Source organism: Mesoplodon bidens, assembly GCF_964165515.1.
Source record: "Mesoplodon bidens genome assembly, chromosome: 10".
NCBI classification, from domain to species: Eukaryota; Metazoa; Chordata; class Mammalia; order Artiodactyla; family Ziphiidae; genus Mesoplodon; species Mesoplodon bidens.
The window spans coordinates 4,766,533-4,785,613 of NC_138172.1; the positions used below are offsets into that span (position 1 = coordinate 4,766,533).

General features: G+C 37.3%; 1 protein-coding gene across 3 annotated transcripts in view; it reads left to right on the plus strand.

Annotated features, from left to right (window-relative positions):
* Positions 1 to 19,081, plus strand: part of TMCC1 (transmembrane and coiled-coil domain family 1) — a 221,000-nt gene that overhangs the window by 89,429 nt on the left and 112,490 nt on the right. The window lies entirely within an intron of this gene.

Below are 19,081 nucleotides of genomic sequence, written 5' to 3' on the forward strand. Positions count from 1 at the left end.
TTAGACTTGTTTTCAATGATTGTAGATGGTTCAGGTCACAACTGTACATTCTTCTAGCAAAAGAACAGGGTCCAAGTTTTCTACTCCTTGGAACTGTTGTCTGCTGCAAGAATGCAAAACAGCTGAAGAAAATAATCTACCCCATTTTGTTACTGTTAAGTGCGATTGTTATGACTTGAAATGTTTCTTTGATAAGGTTTCTTCCATTTTCCATATTCCTTGGTTATCATACATTGTCTTTACATGATTTGTGATGAGTTACACTGAACATAGAATCAAATTAAGTTTAAGCAGATAAATATGTGTGAGATTAATATATTCTTCCTAGGAATGTTTACTCAGAGGGCCTTAGGGTATAAGGTGACCTTGCTTAAGTTTCTTTGCATAAAGATAGAATTCAGTCTATTTTCTAATTATCAGAAGTTTAGCTTTGTAAGAAGGGGAATAAAGGTTTATGACCTGATTATAGCTGAGAAGAATTTAGGCCACAGTATAAATTACCTGCCTTGGGTCTACCTACTAGTTTGTGATATGTATTCCTTGTTGTCTGCTTACAGTTCTATCTCATTATCTTCTGTTGCATTAGGGTACAGAGGTTTGTAGGTTGGTACAGAGATCAAGATAAGCTTGACTTTTTTACATCTTTTTTTTAATCTTCATTGGAGTATAATTGCTTTACAATGTTGTATTAGTTTCTGCTGTACAACAAAGTGAATCAGCTATATGTATACATATATCCCCATATCCCCTCCCTCTTGAGCCTCCCTCCCGCCCTCCCTATCCCACCCCTCTAGGTTGTCACAAAGCATCAAGCTGATCTCCCTGTGCTATGTAGTAGCTTCCCACTAGCCATCCATTTTACATTTGGTAGTGTATATATGTCAATGCTACTCTCTCCCTTTGTCCCAGCTTCCCCCTCTCCCCTCCGTGTCAAGTCCGTTCTCTACATCTGCATCTTTATTCCTGCCCTGCCACTAGGTTCATCAGTACCGTTTTTTTAAATTCCATATCTGTGTGTTAGCATACGGTTTTTGTTTTTCTCTGTCTGACTTACTTCACTCTGTATGACAGACTCTAGGTCCATCGACTTTTACATCTTGTTTTCATCATTATGAGGATTTGTGGCTCTAGTGTTTTACTAAATAAAATTAATTGAATAAAATAAATCAGTTTCCTCATTTAGATGAGACACAGTTTGTCACACCCAGACTAACTTTACTGGGTAGTTATTTTTTACTCTTTTAGTGGGATTTACCTAAAAATGAGGTTTAAAAAAAGACATTGATGTTTGTATAAAGGAAAAAACATTACTATGTGTCTCTCCTTTACTATTCATACGGAACACTTCACTGTTGGTTACCAAATGTGTAGGGTTTCCCCACACACACCAAGCAATTCTCTGCAGCACTAGCTGGGTGTCCTACAACTTAATGCAATTCTGACACTATCTGAGGATAGCATCAGATCCCACAGGTCAAGGGCTAAGTCCCACAAGGCTGCCTCCCATTCCTCTTTAGTCGCCAATCACAAATCCAGGTTGTCACCTGTGCTTCTGACCAGCTGGTTCTAGAACCTTCTCATGACCCACTCCTTGGGTTTGATTAATTTACTAGAACGGATAAAAGAACTTGAGAAAATATTTTACTTACTACACTACAGCTTTATTACAAAAGGATGTAACTTAGGAACAGCCAGATGGAAGAGATGCATAGGGGAAGGTATGTGGGATGAGACTTAGAGCTTCCCTGCCCTCTCCCAGGACCTCCGTGTGTTCACCAACCTGGAAGCTCTCCAAATCCAATGGTTCAGGGATATTTATGGAAGCTTCATTACATGGGCATGATAGATTAAATCGTTGGCCTCTGGTGACTGAGTGTAATCTCTAGTCCCTCTTTCCTTCCCTGGGGTAGGGGTTGGGTTGGGTTGGGTGGGATGGGGTGGACTGAAAGTTCCAACCCTCTAATCACATGGTTTGGGTCCCCTGGTAACTAGCCGCCATCCATGGGTTACCTGGGGACTTTATAAAAGTCACCTCATTAGCACAAATTCAGGTGTAGTTGAAAGGGACTTGTTATGAATAATAAGACACCCATTTCACCTTTATACTCTGAAGCTATTTTAGGAACTGAGGACAAAACACCACATATTATAACAAGACGCTCCCATTGCTTTTACCCCTTAGGAATTCCAAGAGTCTTGGGAGCCACGATCTAGGAACCATGGACACAAGACCAAAATAGATGTGTATTATAAATCACAATATCATATGTTCAATGTGAAAAATAACAAAAGCCATTCTTTTTTGTTTAATTTGAATGTTTTAATTATATATTTTTCTATAGATACTGTCTTTTATCTCTCTTCTTTAAGATTTGTACCCTTGTGATTTTTTTCTTCCTGTTAGTTTGCATCTCTTGTCATTCACTGTCTGTGGCTTCACAATTCAGTATTGTCCTAGTACCATTTTTAAAATCACAGCTGGAAGCACTGAAAAGCATTCTGATAAAGGAAGACTGAATTGTGACTTTAGACCAACAATAAGCTACAGGAACAAATGATGTTTAAAAAATTAATTTTATTTCAATATGTGTTTGTGTCTTTGGTCCTTCAGAGAATTGTTGAAACCAAGAATTTAGAAGTCACAGACTTCTGCTTTTCAACACAGAAGTATAAAATATTTTACTTGCTTGCGAATCTGCTATTTTACTTTTTTTTTTTTTGGCTGCTCCATGTGGCTTGTGGGATTTCAGTTCCCTGACCAGGGATCGAACCCTGGGCCCTTGGAGTGAGAGAGCATAGTCCTAACCACTGGATCACTAGGAAATTCCCTTAACGTTTTTTGTGAAGACGTATCCATAGACTCATTTACTGCCATCTTTCAGGTTCTCAGAGCTCTCACAAACAAGTATTTTCTTCAGCATATCTAACCCAAGGAAAATTTATTTTAATTTTTATGTTTATCAAACAGCCATGCTGTACAAGGTTCTAATAACTGGAACTCTTGATCCTATTTCCCACTTTCCGCAGGCAACCATATTTAAACTTTTATTCTGGAATATGCTTAACTCTATTTTTTTCTGTTTTAGATAACATCTGTTGATTTCCTATGATGAAGATGATGATTTAGCTTCTCTCTCCTGCCCACATCTTACTAAGATTTTAGTTAAATTTCAATATATTGTTTACATTGTGTCAATGTAAATTTTTTACACCTTAACCTTGTAGTATATGATTACATTTCCCTTTTTATACAATTTTTTGTTGTCTATGGAGTTAATTGCTTCGATGTTTATTGTTCTTTATAGCTGTAATTGGGTCATCTCCAGATTCTGTAAGAACTATAAATCTTCTCTCAATACTTTCAAAAGCATCATATGTTCTTCTGTTTTATCTTTTTCTTGGTGTTATACCTCCCGGAGCCCTCACTTCACCTATAGTCTGAATTGATTGCTGTCCAAGACCACACACCTTTTGTCAGAATTCCTTCCTCTGTTAATAAAAGATCCCTGTTTCCTTGGTTTCATTTTGTTGTCTTTACTGACTTATTCCTTTTTATGAAGCACATTCTCCATGGAGCCTTATGAAAAAGCATGCATAGGAGATCATTTTTCAGAAATTATGCTCATTTCAGATTTTCTTTATTTTACTCTAATACTTAATTTAATACTTCATTGACTGGGTGTGGAATTTTAGGTTGGAAATAATTTCCCCTTAGAATTTTGTAAAGCATTGTGTCTTTATCTTCTAGCTGCTAGTATTACTAGCTTCTGGTGCCATACTGATTCGCAGTCCTCTGGGTAGCAGTTTTAAAAAGTCTTCTCTTTATCTCTGTTTTCCTGAAGTTTTACAGTGATGTGCCTTGGTGTGAGTCCTGGCATTTTTTGCTCTGTATACTGTGGGTCCTTTCAATCTGGACAACTCAAAGACTGGATCTAGAAACAGTAGTTGTAGAAAACTGTCTTACAATATTAATTTCTATTCCATCAAACCTCCCAAATTTGTTTTCACCACACCTCCCACTAACCTGCCAAGCATTTACCTAATGGGAGAAAAGCTGATTTTGTTTAAAATTTTTATTATGTAATATTTTATTCATATAAAAATAAACGTATGTACTATGACACACAAGACCTGTGAACCTACCATGTAACGTAAAGAATGGGAACATTAGGGCTTCCCTGCTGGTGCAGTGGTTGAGAGTCCGCCTGCTGATGCAGGGGACACAGGTTCGTGCCCCCGTCCAGGAAGATCCCACATACCACGGAGCGGCTGGGCCCGTGAGCCAGGGCCGCTGAGCCTGCGCGTCCGGAGCCTGTGCTCCGCAACGGGAGAGGCCACAACAGTGAGAGGCCCGTGTACCACAAAAGAAAAAAAAAAGAATGGGAACATTAGAACATTACCATCACCATGTTCTTGGAACTGTATGGGATTCTCCCACTGTTGAAAATTTTTTATTTCACTCACTTTACTTTAAAAAAAATACTTAATTACATATTGTATGTGACACTGTTCGGTTGTACTTGTTTGGGGGCTTTATAAAATGATATTATAGCTTATGTAGTCTTCTGTGACTTGCTTTTTACACAGAAATATTTTTCTAAGGTTGATCCATGTTATTGCATACAGTTGTAGTTCATTTGTACTGTTTATTTAATTTTCTCCCTCATTTATCTTTTTCTTAGTCAGAGGTTGGATCTCCTATTTTGTTTTGTTTCCTTATTTTCTGACTTTTTTATCCTGACTTCTGGGAAATTTCCTTGAAACTTATTTTCCAGTACTTCCATTAAAATATTTTATTTCTATCATGTTTTAAATTTTTGAAGTGCTTTTTCTCTTCTATGAAAACTTCTTTATAATAACCTATTCTTATAGGTTATGTTTTCTTTTGTGTCGAAGTTTTTTTTTTTTTTTTTTGCTTCCTATATAGTCTCTGTCTCTTCAGAGTTTCTTTCCCTTTTTCTTTTTTCCTGGGTGTTTTAGTCTCTGTCTTTTTTGTTACAGGCTTTTCTCAAGTATCTTTCTTGCCATGGCTTTGTCTTCATATTTGAGGGAGGCATTAAAATGTTGTGGGAAGCTCTCCTTTGTGAAAGGCTTGTAGGTTGATGGTTTTTTACTATAGAGTAATTAGGCAGAGACCCATTTTATTGCAGACCTCTCCACTTGTCAGTATCTGTAGGTCTTGTCTTCAGTTCTACAGTCACCTTTTCAAGAGAGATTATTCAAACTTTTGCATTTGCTGGTGGATGAATGATGGTGGTGGTAATAGCCTGGCTGCCTTGTGGCCTAGTGCCTTCCGCTAGGAGGAAGAGGACTAAAATTCTCATTTATCAGTTTAATTCTTCTGTCCTTAGAATGGTACCTCATTCCAGCCCTCAGCTGTGTCTAGAGGCTCTCAGTCTAGAATCCTTCTCGTCCCTTGTTTCAGTCTTCGCCAGAAAATAAAACTCTGGACAGATCACCTTCCTGTGTGTTAGGAGAATGAGCTGCTGGTCTAGATCTAAGCGTTCATTATAAATACTTATAACCAGTCCTTCTGTTTTCAGGCCCAACCCAATGCCCTTGTTTGTGAGTAGCCCCTGATACTTCTAAGCCTTGACCTTTCTATACTTTTGGCATAAATAGGCTTGCTTCTTGTTGGTTTCCTCACACCACCCACTACCCTGCCAAGTACTTACCTGACTGGAGAAAACCCCAAAGCTGTCATTTATTACCGGACCATCATTTTTTCACTCCCAGAGAGTTTTATTGACATCTCTTATTTACTGGTGTCTCCTCTCAAGTTTGCTGTGCCTTTCTGGGTATATGCCTTTTGTTATTCAATTTGAGTAGAAAGCCAAGATAAGTATGTTCAGTTCTTCATGTTTAATCCATGATTCCTCTCTAAGGAAGCTTTTATTACAACAGAAATGTGAGGGACTTTGATATAGACTTGCCCTCTGAAGTCTTCTTTGTTCTCAAAGTAGAAATCAGCAAAAATTTCATTTCTACTGGTTGTGATCCAGGTTAGTTTATTTTTCAGCACATACAGAGCCTTTTGAAATATAGGGGACCACTCTTGTAAAGTAGAAAAGACTAGGATCCATTTGTTTCTTCCTGTAGCCACTAAAAAAATAGCATTCCTATAGCAATTTTGTAGTTATCTTCTGTCCCAGGTTCTTTTTACTGGACAGCTAAACATGAACTTCATTCTCTTTTCATTGACCTAGAGTGTCATAGACAGAATAATCTTTTTAAAATTTGAATTTGGATATTAAAACTTAGTTTTCCAAGTCCTGATTTGGGTGAAGGAAATCTAGATTAAGTTTAACCAAACTGTGGTTTTCATTATATTTTATACTTAAATAGTACTTTGAGCCATATGAAATTGCCAATAGTTGAGCAGTTGTAGCCTATAAAAATGGTAATTTTATGTGATTTAACATAACAAAGTTAAAAGATCTTAATAGTTTAGTTAACAGTCCTTTCTGTCCAATGTCGGAATTTGTTCTATAGCATTTTGGGAAATATTCCAGTAGGAGGAAAGGATGAGATAAAATGATAATGTCAGGCTAAGTAAGAGGAAGAGTTGAGGTCCCTATTCAGTATAACTGTTATGTCCAAGAGTTGCATCAGGGTTCCTGTGGTGTTCTAGAAGCTCCACACTACTGAGGCTGGAGGCTATAAATTCCATGGAGTGCCAATTAGATACACAATGCCTGTGAATTTGGGCACTAACACACACTCCCTGAGTACCTGGCTGCCAGGCTACAAATCTGTAGAGGATTTCAGCAAATATCAGTTTAGCTGGAATAGTATCACTTAATTTTGTTTATTCTGTATACAGCCTTTATGTGTATTTCCTTAAGTTAGTTAAAAGTTGAACTTTAAAATGATAATATGACTGTCAGGTTTAAAACATTGTAGAGATAAAATATACAACAACAATAGCAAAAAGGACTGGGGGGAGGATTGGTTTGTTTGGAAGGTGGTTAAGGTAGACTGTAACCCTATAATTTACAGGGTTACCACTAAAAGGATAACACAAAAATGCATAAAAAACTAATAGAAGAGATTAAATGGAATATTAAAAATACTTGATGAATAGAAAAGAAGAATAAAGGAATAAAGAACACATGGGACAAATTTAAAACAAATAGCAAGATGGAAGTAAAAAGACAGAAAAAAGACCATGCAAACACTAACCAAAAGAAAGCTGTTGTTAAAGCTATGTTAATATCAGATAGGTTAGACATTAAGGCAGGAAGTATTGCTAAAGATAAAGAATGACATTTTCATAATGCTAAAATGGTCCTCAGTAGAAAGACATAACAATCATAAGCAACCTTGTTGCTTGGTTTGCTGACCATACATGTGTGGTGTTTGGGTCTTTCACGAGTGTTGTCATTTTTCACTGCTAGAGATGTTTCTTAAGTCTGTGAGGGAAGAGTTGTTGCTTTGTCTCTGACTGTGGTTATGTTCATTTTAGCACATGCTCTGGGCGTTGTAAATGATTGTGTGGGGTACCACCTGAGAGAACAAAGCCTCACAATTATAATTATTTCATTTAGTGTTGTAGTTACTTTTAATGTAATTATTGGCCTTTAAAACATGCCATGCATGAAAAATAGAATTTAGATGAGGACTAAAGAAATTATGTTTCAAAGAATTCTTTTTTAACATTGTGTGATTCTGAGTAATAAGGTACTATAAGGAACAAATCAGAAAGGAGAAGCTGGATTCTTGTTAGTAAGCCTTTTTTTTTTTTGGTATTAGGTCTTTAAAGCCCTGCAGTGATGTATTATTGTCAAAAGTCTTCATTTCTATCTGGAGAGAATGTCCTGTTATTTAGAGAATATTCCATTTTTCTGGAAAAAGACATCTGTTTGTTGATCTTCATGCCTAAATGTAAGAAAAGGAGAGAGGTTTAAGGAAACAAAAGAGCTGAATCAAAGAGCATACTTGGAAATAGACAGAAATACAATTAGTGTAACTTTAAAAAATTTGTGGTAAAAGCACATAACAAAATTTACTATTTAACTGTACAATTTAGTAGTGTTAAATATATTCACTTTGTTGTGAAATAGATCTCCAAACCATTTCATCTTGCAAATCTGAAAATCTATACCCATTTAAAAACTCTTCCTTTCTTCCCTCCCCTCAGCCACTGGTATCCACAATTCTACTTTGTGTTTGAATTTGACTACTCTAGGTACCTCATATAAGTGGAATCATACAGTATTTGTCTTTTTCTGACTGGCTTATTTCACTTAACATAATGTCCTCAAGGTTCATCCATCTTGTAGCATGTTACAGGATTTCCTTCCTTTTTAAAACTGAATAATATTCCCTTGTGTGTATAGACCACATTTTGTTTATCCATTTATCTGTTGGATATTTGGTTTGCTTCCACCTCTTGGCTATTGTGAATAGTGCTGCTATGAACATGGGTGTACAAGTACCGTCTCGAGACCCTGCTTTCAATTCTTTTGCATATATACCCAGAAGTGGGATTGCTGGATCATATGGCAATTGTATTTTTAATTTTTTGAGGAACTGCCATACCACTTTTCCACAGCAGTTGCACTGTTTTGTATTTTACATCAGTGTGCAAGGGTTCCCGTTTCTCCACGTCCTTGTGAACGCTTGTTTTCTGGGTTTTTTTTTTGTTGTTGTTGTTAGTTGCCATCCTAACAGGTATGAGGCAATATCTCATTGTGGTTTTGATTTGCATTTCCCTGATGATTAGTGATGTTGAGCATCTTTTCATATGCTTGTTGGCTATCTTTTGTCATCTTTGGAGAAATGTCAGTTCATATCCTTTGCCCATTTATTCATCAGTTTGATTTTTTGTTGTTGAGTTGTATGAGTTCTTTATATATTTTGGATATTAAGCCCTTTTCAGATATATGACTTACAAATATTTTCTCCCATTCAGTAGGTTGTCTTTTCATTTTGTTGATGGTCTCCTTTGCTTTGCAGAAGCTTATTAGTTTGATGTATTCCCACTTGCTTCTTTTTACTTTTGTTGCCTTTGCTTTTGGTGTCAAATCCAAAAAATCATTGCCAAGACTGACGTCAAGAAGCTTACTGCTTATGTTTTCTTCTAGGTGTTTTATGGTTTCAGGTCTTACATTCAAGTCTTTAATCCATTTTGGGTTAATTTTTGTGCTAGTGGTCCCGTTTTATTCTTTTACATGTGACTGTCCAGTTTTTCCAATACCATGTATTGAAGTGACTGTTATGACAGTTATTTAAAATTCTTTGTCAGGCAGCTCATAGATTGTTTCTTTAGAGTCGGTTTCTGGAGTTTAATTTTGTTCCTTTAATTGGGCCCTACCTCCCTGTTTCTTTATATGTTTGTGGTTTTTTGCTGGGGCATTTGAAAAAACAGTCACCTACCCCTGCCTTTGCATACTGGATTCCTTCTAGGACCTCTCAAGCCTTTTCTGATCTTAGCTCCCCCTGGGATTTGCCTGCAGAACTGCAGCTGTAAGGTGCTTTTTGCATCTTGTTTACAGTGTCTTGCAACTCTGGTTCCTATTTTCTTAGGGCTCTGAGTTACCTAAGACAGAAGCCAGTCCCTCAGGCAGTTCCCAGACAAGCCAGAATTGGATGTATTGTCTGTTTTGTTTGTGTTCCCAAGGGAAGAGCTGGTTGCTCCGCACTATGCTCTGCAGGGGAAGCGGCATGAATGGGTATGCCAAACATCACAAATTTTCCTACCCCTGTCATTGGAATCTTGTGTTGGATTTACAATAGCCCAGGTGCTATAGCTTCTTAACTGTTCTCCAGAGTTTTTGCAGTGGTTATTCTGGTCTGTCTGTTGTTGTTAACTCAGTGTCTCTGTAGGGGAAGGAGGGCCTGTATTTTCCTAGTCTGCCATTTTGCTGACATCACTCTCCCTAGTATCATTTTTTGAAATATAAATTCTGCCAGATAATGTTTCTCTTTATAAGACATGTGGGTAAAAGGGAATCAAAAATGTAATATTTTGGACTTGAGGAAGGAGATTTGTCCTTTGTGAGGTTCATGTCTGTAAATGGAGAAGATGAAATCTAAAGCAGTGATATCCTATGTAATGTTTTATTTTGGAATAAAGAAATAAGGTAATCCTATCAGATAAGACCATGTTTTCTTTTATGGTTTTCAGGGCATTTGAAAAATATTTAATTGAATGTCTACTATGTGTAAGATACTATGCAACTGGGATACAGAAAGTATGAGATGTAATCCTTCAAGGTGCTCATTTTTAATTTGATGAAAGACAACCTTAATGCATAAAAAACTAACAGTACAGGATCTACATACCAAATATAAAAGTACAAGAACTATCACTGTGAGCTATGCAGAAGCAGAAATGACAGTGAACTGAACAGGAATGGCTTCCAAAAAAATGGACCTTCAGTAGGTCGGATCTTATCTTAGTGTCTATCCTGGAGGAAAAAAAAAATCACACATCCCAAAGCAGGCATGTATAGGCAGTATGTTTGTACTAGCAGAAATGTAGAAATAATCTAAATGGTTATAAGAAAATGGATGGGGCTTCTCTGATGGCGCAGTGGTTAAGAATCCACCTGCCAATACAGGGGACATGGGTTTGAGCCCTGGTCCAGGAAGATCTCACATGCCGCAGAGCAACTTAGTCTGTGTGCCACAACTACTGAGCCCGCGCGCCTAGAGCCCGTGCTCTGCAACAAGAGAAGCCACTGCAATGAGAAGCCCTCGCACCACAACGAAGAGTAGGCCCTGCTCGCCACAACTAGAGAAAGCCTACCCGCAGCAACAAAGACCCAATGCAGCCATTAATTAATTAATTAAAAAAGAGAATGGATAAATAAACTGTTCTGTCTATACTGTGGACTGCTGTGTAGCAATTAAATAGTGGAGATCCATATGTACTGACAAAATTTTCTAAGTAAATTGAGTTTTTAAAAATGGATATCTTAGCTTATTTGGGTTGTTATAACCAAGTACCACAGACTGAGACGTTTATAAACACAATAATTTATATCTCACAGTTCCAGAGGCTAGACATTTGAGATCTGGGTGCCAGTGTGGTTGGGTGAAGGCCCTTTTCTGGGTCTCAGAGTTTTTTGTATCCTCATGTTGGAAGGGACTAGGGAGCTCTGGGGTGTCTTTTATACGAGCACTAGTTCCACATGGCGACTGTAGCACCTCTCAAAGGCCCTACCTCCTAATAGTATCACACTGGGTTTTAGGATTTCAACATAAGAATGTTGGGTGGACACAACCATTCAGACCACAGCAAAGGAAGTTTCAAATAATATGTATGGTATGATATTAGTTGGGTTAAAAAACAAACCAAGCTAAAAACAAGCCTACAAATAATACTGTGTACTTTTATAAGTAAATAATACATAAATTCATACTAAAGGAAGGTTAAACTGATAACAGTGGTTACAACAATTAAGCATTTATAAATTACTTGTACAATTAAAAATAAAGAAAAGGCCCAGATGAAAATTTATGTAAACACAATTAGTGGTTACTTCTGTATGGTGAGATTATTAACAAATTTTCTTTATATTTTACTGTATTTTCTGAATTTTTACAGGAAACTTTATTGGAAAATGTTAAATTATAAAGAATCATAAGTGGGAGATAAGTTATTGTCAAGTAGTTAATAAAATTAATTTTCACAAAGTGGAATAGAAGAACGAGTAGAATTAGGTGGAAAAATCAGGGAGTTTATGGGTAAGGGAGATGGTTGAGGGAGAGAGAGGGAAATCCAGAATGTCTTAGAAACTTAAAGTTTTATAGAGTCATTATATTTTTAAGCCATTCATTCAGTAAATATTTAATAAATATTTGGCCTAGTAGGTGCCAGGGTCCCTGCCCCTAAGGAGCTTATGTTTTGATGAAGGGGATGCAGACAAGGAAATTACAGTGTATTAAGGAAGAATCAATTAGTAAGGTAGAGAAAGAGGTCGTTGAGGGTTGATAGAGAAGGTTTTCCTGAAGGATCAGAAGTCTAAGCTGAGATTTGGAGTTAAGTTGAAAGTAATGTGAGATGTCTGGAGAGGGAAAGCAGGGACCAGCACAGGAAACACCTTGTAAACCATTTTAAGAACTTGATTTTATAGTGTTTAAATATTTCAAATACATAATCTTGCTGGGTGTTCTTTGCAACATAGCAAACAATAATCATGTTGGTTGTTTGGTACTTAGTTAGGCACATTATAAACCCTTCCTCCCTCCCTCTCTTCTCCCTTTACTTTTCTCCCTCTTGTATGCATTCAGTGCAGGTGATGCACGGCATGGGTTTTTGGGGGGAGAAATAAACGCAAATCCTAAAACATTGCTGATGTAATAAAAGGAGGCAACCTTAATTTAGCATATTTAAAAGAGCCATGTCCAATTCATCAAAATAAAAATGTTAATTTGACATGGTTGGCTGCTGTTTAAATCAGCCATTACAATGAGTTATGGAATTGAATACAATTAGGTGTTCAAAAAAATTTTTTTTAATTTATTTTATTTTTGGCTACGGTAGGTCTTCATTGCTTCACGCTGGCTTTTCTCTAGGTGCGGAGAGCAGGGGCTACTCTTCGTTGCGGTGCATGGACTTATCATTACGGTGGCTTCTCTTGTTGCGGAGCACGGGCTCTAGGCACGTGGGCTTCAGTAGTTGTGGCTTGCGGGCTCTAGAGCGCAGGCTCAGTAGCTGTGGCGCACAGGCTTAGTTGCTCCGCGGCATGTGCGATCTTACCGGACCAGGGCTCAAACCCGTGTCGCCTGCATTGGCAGGCGGATTCTTAACCACTGTACCACCAGGGAAGCCCAGGTGTTCAAATTTTTTTAATCATCAATATCTTTTAACATCTTACTACTTAATAAATTATACTACTTTCAGGGTTATTTATATTGACAGTGGCTTGGACTTTTGTAAATAACTTCACAAGTTACTTAATCTGTTCTTGGGTAGATAAAATAAGGTATCTTATTGTTATCTATTGTGGGATTCCCAAAAGAAATTTATTTCTGCAAGACAGAACGATCATATCATTCAGGGGGCCTGAACTGCCATAGGGAATCCTGAAACTGGAGATGTTATTTCCTAAACTTTTTGAAAATAGATTTTTCTCTCTTTGCTTTAAAGACAGACAACAATTGAAACAATCATAACTTCTGTAAAGAAAGAACCTATCACATTATTATTCGTTAATGATGGGCTATATATATACCCATTTGGGCAGTTTATTGCAAAATAGTTAACAAACATGTACAATTTAGAAAGACGGAATAAATGAATTTTTTTATAATCTACATTCCCATTCCACAAAGAAAAAATATTCTGAAAAATATTCAAGCTTACAACATGTTGCCTTGTTAGTGTGGAAAAACTATAAAATTTACTTATCACTTGATTTGCGCCTCTGTGTCTTTTTTTTTTTTTTTTTTGCGGTACGCGGACCTCTCACTGTTGTGGCCTCTCCTGTTGCGGAGCACAGGCTCCGGACGCGTAGGCTCAGCGGCCATGGCTCACTGGCACAGCCGCTCCGTGGCATGTGGGATCTTCCCGGACCGGGGCACGAACCCGTGTCCCCTGCATCGGCAGGCGGATTCTCAACCACTGCGCCACCAGGGAAGCCCATCACTTGTCTTGTGCCTCTGTGTCTTTAACTTGTGTTTTTCTACTGCCTGGAATGCCCTTCCCCTTTTTTGTCCATTTGCAGAATTTCTATCCAGCCTTAAAGACTCCAACTTTAAGATTTTTCTTGTCCCACAGAAAGTTCATCTTTCCCTCCTTTGTGCCACCACTGTCCCTATATTATAGCACAAGAACTTTATCATACAGCGTATTTACCATTTTGTTCCACTACCTTCTGCCATTTTTCAGGCAACTTCATAATTCCATCTTACCAAAACTTTTTATCGTTTTGAGCAAAGAACTGTTCCAGGTGCCTTTTACAGTCTTTCAGGGAATTGAAATTTTTTCCATTAAGAGAATTCTGTAAAAAACCAAGATAAATGGAGATCCAAAGGTGCAATGTCTGGTGAATGTGACAGATGAATCAGAACTTCCCTGCCAAGCTATAATAGTTTTTGTCTGGTCATCAAAGAAACATGCAGTCTTTCGTTACCCTGATGGAAGATTACGAGTTTTCTGTTGACTAATTCCGGATGCTTTTCGTTGAGTGCTGCTTTCAGTTGGTCTAATTGGGAGCAGTACTTGCTGGAATTAATCATTTGGTTTTCCAGAAGGAGCTCATAATAGAGGACTCCCTTCCAATCCCACCATGTACACAACATCACCTTCTTTGGATGAAGACTGGCCTTTGGTGTAGTTTGTGGTGGTTCATTTCGCTTGCCCCACAATCTCTTCCATCCCACATTATTGTACAATATTCACTTTTCATTGCCTGTCACAATTTGTTTTAAAAATGAAACGTTTTCGTTACGTTTCAGTAGAGAATCACATGTGGAAATACCATCAAGAAGGTTTTTTTCACTTATGTGAAACCCAAACGTCGAATCGATTTACATAATCAAGCTGGTGCAAATGATTTTCAGCACTTGATTTGGATATTTTGAGTATGTCGGCTATCTCCCCTGCGGTATGATGTTGATCTCAATTAATGTCTCGATTTGATTGCTATCAACTTCATCTGGTCTACCTGACCATGGAGTATTGTCCAGCAAGAAAATCTCCAGCATGAAACTTCAGAAACCACTCTTGACACGTTCAGTCAGTCACAGCACCTTCTCCATACACTGCACAAATCTTTTTTTGTGTGTTTCAGTTGAGGTTTTACCTTTCTTGAAATAATAAAGCATAATATGCAGAAAATGTTGCTTTTTTTCTTCCATCTTCAGTATTAAAATGGCTACACAAAAATTCACCAATTTTGATGTTTTTTTTTAAATGCACGCTGATATGACAGCTGTCACATACAATCTAACAAAATTGTTTTGAATGAAGTTAGAGCCAACTAAGTGCTACTAGAGACACTTACGGAAAAAAACGAACCAACTTTTTGGGCTAACCCAATAGGAGGAAGCATGATGTAATGGGAAAAGCAGTGTAGTGAAATCTGGGTATTTGGGGTTCTAGTCCCAATTCTAATACCAATTTTGTGATTTGGGGCAAGTTTGAAAATCTCTTTGAATTTTAGTTTCCTTCTCTGTAAAAGTGTAACTTGTAATACATGATGTTCAATTTCAATAGTAAATACAAAACTTTAATATCAGTTTATTTTTTAAATGTGTTTACAGAGAATTTTAATAATTAAGCTGGTGTAAAGGGAGGGGCACGTGTTTTGAATATAGAAACCAGCTAAATTGGGATAATTATTTAAATTTCATAAGTTTTCATCCAAGATGCTTCTGAATTTTTTTTTCAGTAGTAACAGTACAGTCCTAGTTTTGTCAAACAAACAGACAATATGTTTATACATGTGCAGGAAAACATACAGTTCAATAAGTTTTAATATTATCCTCAGTGTGGAGTTGTATATGATGGATAAAACAAGGAGAATAAAATAATTTTTTTTCTATAATGGTAATGAAGAAAAATTAAAACAAAATAGAAGACCATTTTATAAAGACCATTTGTGGCTTTGGAGGTAGATTATCTTATGACATACAGTAAGGAAAATATAAGGAACAGGCTTTTTTTTTTCTTTCTGTTTCCCAGTTTTACTAAGAACTGTTACCTATGGGGGAAAGCAGAAAACAAGATAGCTTAGTGATTGATGATGATCAGCTCTTTTTCAGTCATGACAGGAATGAGGGTTCTTTTTTTTTTCTATTGAAGTATACTTGATGTACAGAAATAGTACATAAGTCACAGGTGTATAATATAGTGATTCACAAATTTTAAAGGTTATACTCCATTTATAGTTATTATAAAATATCTACCCCTTCCCTCTCCCCACTGGTAACCACTAGTTTGTTCTCTACATCTGTGAGTCTGCTTCTTTTTTGTTATATTCACTAGTTTGTTGTATTTTTTTAGATTCTAAATATAAGTGATATCATACAGTATTTGTCTTTCTCTGAATTATTTCACTTAGCATTAATAGCCGCTGGGTCCATCCATGTTGCTCTAAATGGCAAGGTTTCATTGTTTTTTTATGGCTGAGTAGTTTCCCATTATATATAATACTACTCAGCCATAAAAAAGAATGAGAGATATATATTTGCCTCATCTTTTTTATCCATTCGTCTGTTGATGGACACTTAGGTTGCTTCGGTGTCTTGGGAATTGTAGATAATGCTGCTATGAACATTGGGGTGCATATATCTTTATCAATTAGTGTTTTTTGGGTTTTTTTGGGTAGATACCCAGGAGTGGAATTGCTGGGTCATATGGTAGTTCTTTTTTTAGGTTGTTTTTTTTTTTTTTAAATGGTAGCTATTATTTATTATTATTACTTATTTTAGTCTTTTGAGAAACCTCCATACTGTTTTCCACAGTGGTTGCACCAATTTACATTCCCACAAACAGTGTATGAGGGTTCCCTTTTCCAAGAGTTCTTAATATAGCATCTATCGACAAGCTTTAGTGGAATCCATGAACCATTTGGAATGGTATCAAAAACACTGACTATGTCCATGAGTATGTCCATTCATGCATTTCCTGTATGTCACTCCAGTGACTGAGTTCATAGGTTTTAACAGATTCACAAAGAGTACATGATGCAAAAAGTATTAAGAACACTATGGACAGTTCTTACCTGCTTCTGCATAGAGTGTAAGAAGATGTGGGGCTTCCCTGGTGGCGCAGTGATTGGGAATCTGCCTGCCAATGCAGGGGACACAGGTTCGAGCCCTGGTCCAGGGAGATCCCTCATGCCGCGGAACAGCTAAGCCTGTGCGCCACAGCTGCTGAGCCTACGCTCTAGAGCCCGTGTGCCACAACTATTGGAGCCCATGTGCCCAGAGCCCTGTGCTCCATAACAAGAGAAGCCAGCGCAATGAGGCCTGTGCACTGCAATGAAGAGTAGCCCCCGTTCGCTGCAACTAGAGAAAGCCCGCACGCAGCCAACAAAGACCCAACGCAGCCAAAAATCAATCAATTAAATAAATAAATTTATTTTAAAAAAAGAAAAGAAGAAAAAGATGTGGATTTTTAGTCACAGACTAATGAAAATGGCATTGTATATTTCGGTCCTGGAGTATTAGGGAATGATTACAGGGCTGTTGATTTTTCTCTTGGTTATGCATTTTTACGTTTCCTGTTATTATTTTGTAACCTTTGATCTTGGTCTGCTATTCTCATCCAAAAAGCTGCCAGACTCCTCAAAATAAATGAAATTTAGAGATTCTAATCTTTCCCCTAACAGCTCAATTTATTGAGGATCTTTTCAGTTTTTTGTTTTATCAAGGAATGAATTGGATTCATGTGTTTGAATTACTTTTAACAGGTTTTATTGCATTTAAACAATTCCAGTTTTATCTTTATTTTAATAGGCAAAAACTGAGTAGGTTCCTCCTAGAATGAAGACACCATCCTTTTAAGTCTTCTTATGTGTATCTGGCACTTTGAGGATTTATACCCTGTTCAGTTATGATTGATATTTAATGTGTACTTGAGTCTGTAGACTATTGACATTTTTTTCTAATTCCTTTAACCCTTTTCTTTTCTTTTTTTTTTTTTTTGGTAGGGGTAGGGTTAGAAAGAATCTTACAGCAATGCTGGGATTCTGGTTACTTGTATCAGAAACACCTCATGTTTATGTTTAAAGACACTATGTCTTGAGAATTCCCTGGCAGTCCAGTGGTTAGGACTCCACGCTTTCACTGCCAAGGGTGTGGGTTCAGTCCCTGGTTGGGGAACTAAGATCATGCAAGCCGAAAGCATCTCGTTAATTCTTCTGCATTCCCAGGAGAAGTTTTCTGAATACTTGGTTTCTTTCTTTGTAGGAGAAAAATGGAGGTACTGGTACTCTTACCATTAAAAAGAAAACACAGAATTCAAGTTCTCTGTCAGCCTACTTTCCACTTCGAATTAAATTTCAATCAGTTAGTTTAACTGTTAGGTTACATTGCATACTCTGAACCCAGATATGAAGGAGTCTTCACTTTCATTCAGAGCTGTTCTAATAGTTTTTGTAAGCTTTGGAATTTCACAAAGTTTAGTTAAATATGTGCAATTCTTTTCCATTTAAGGTTTTTTGGAATAAAAATTTCATATATGCGTTTTGGTTAGAGTAATTTTTTTGAGCCTTGGCATCCTGCTATTTGTTTGAATTTGGTACATCTTTTCCCCTCTTCCTGAGGTACTGTGAAATGTGTGACATATTTTAGGTGAATTTTTTAAAATTGTGCATCATATTTGGTGATAATTGGAAACAGTAGTGTGTGATATGGGCATAGTTGAGAATAACCATTGCTCAAAGATCTTTTTTTAAATTTTATTTATTGATTAATTTAATTTTGGCTGCATTGGGTCTTCGTTGCTGCACGCAGGCTTTCTCCAGTTGTGGCAAGCAGGGGTTACTCTGCGTTGTGGTGCGCGGTCTTCTCATTGTGGTGGCTTCTCTTTGTTGCAGAGCATGGGCTCTAGGCGTGCAGGTTTCAGTAGTTTTGGCTCGTGGGCTCTCGAGTGCAGGCTCAGTAGTTGTGGCGCACAGGCTTAGTTGCTCCATGGCATGCAGGATCTTCGCAGACCAGGGCTCGAACCCATGTCCCCTGCATTGGCAGGCGGATTCTTAACCACTGCGCCACCAGGGAAGCCCCAAGATCTATCTTTTCGAATTCATTTTTCATTTTTCTCACCTGAAGAAAAAATTTAGTAACACTATATGGTTTACTCATAATATTGAGATTTTAGAGAGAAGATCCCTGCTTTACTTGTCTGAGTTGGATATTAATACGTATTTCACAGGTTTGAGAAATCAATGGTATGAAAGATGTTAAGTACTCAACACAACAACTGCATATAGTAGGTTCACTTCAAAAAGGCTGTATGTAGCCTAACACGTCATCATGCTCACAGAGAATTGAGAGTCACTGGAGCAGGAAAACATTAATATATGCCAAAAAGTTCTGCCTTGGTCAGTTATTAAATTCATTCAGAAGTAATGAAAAATTTGGAGAGGAGCATATAGAGTGGACAGTTTCATTAAAATGAAGC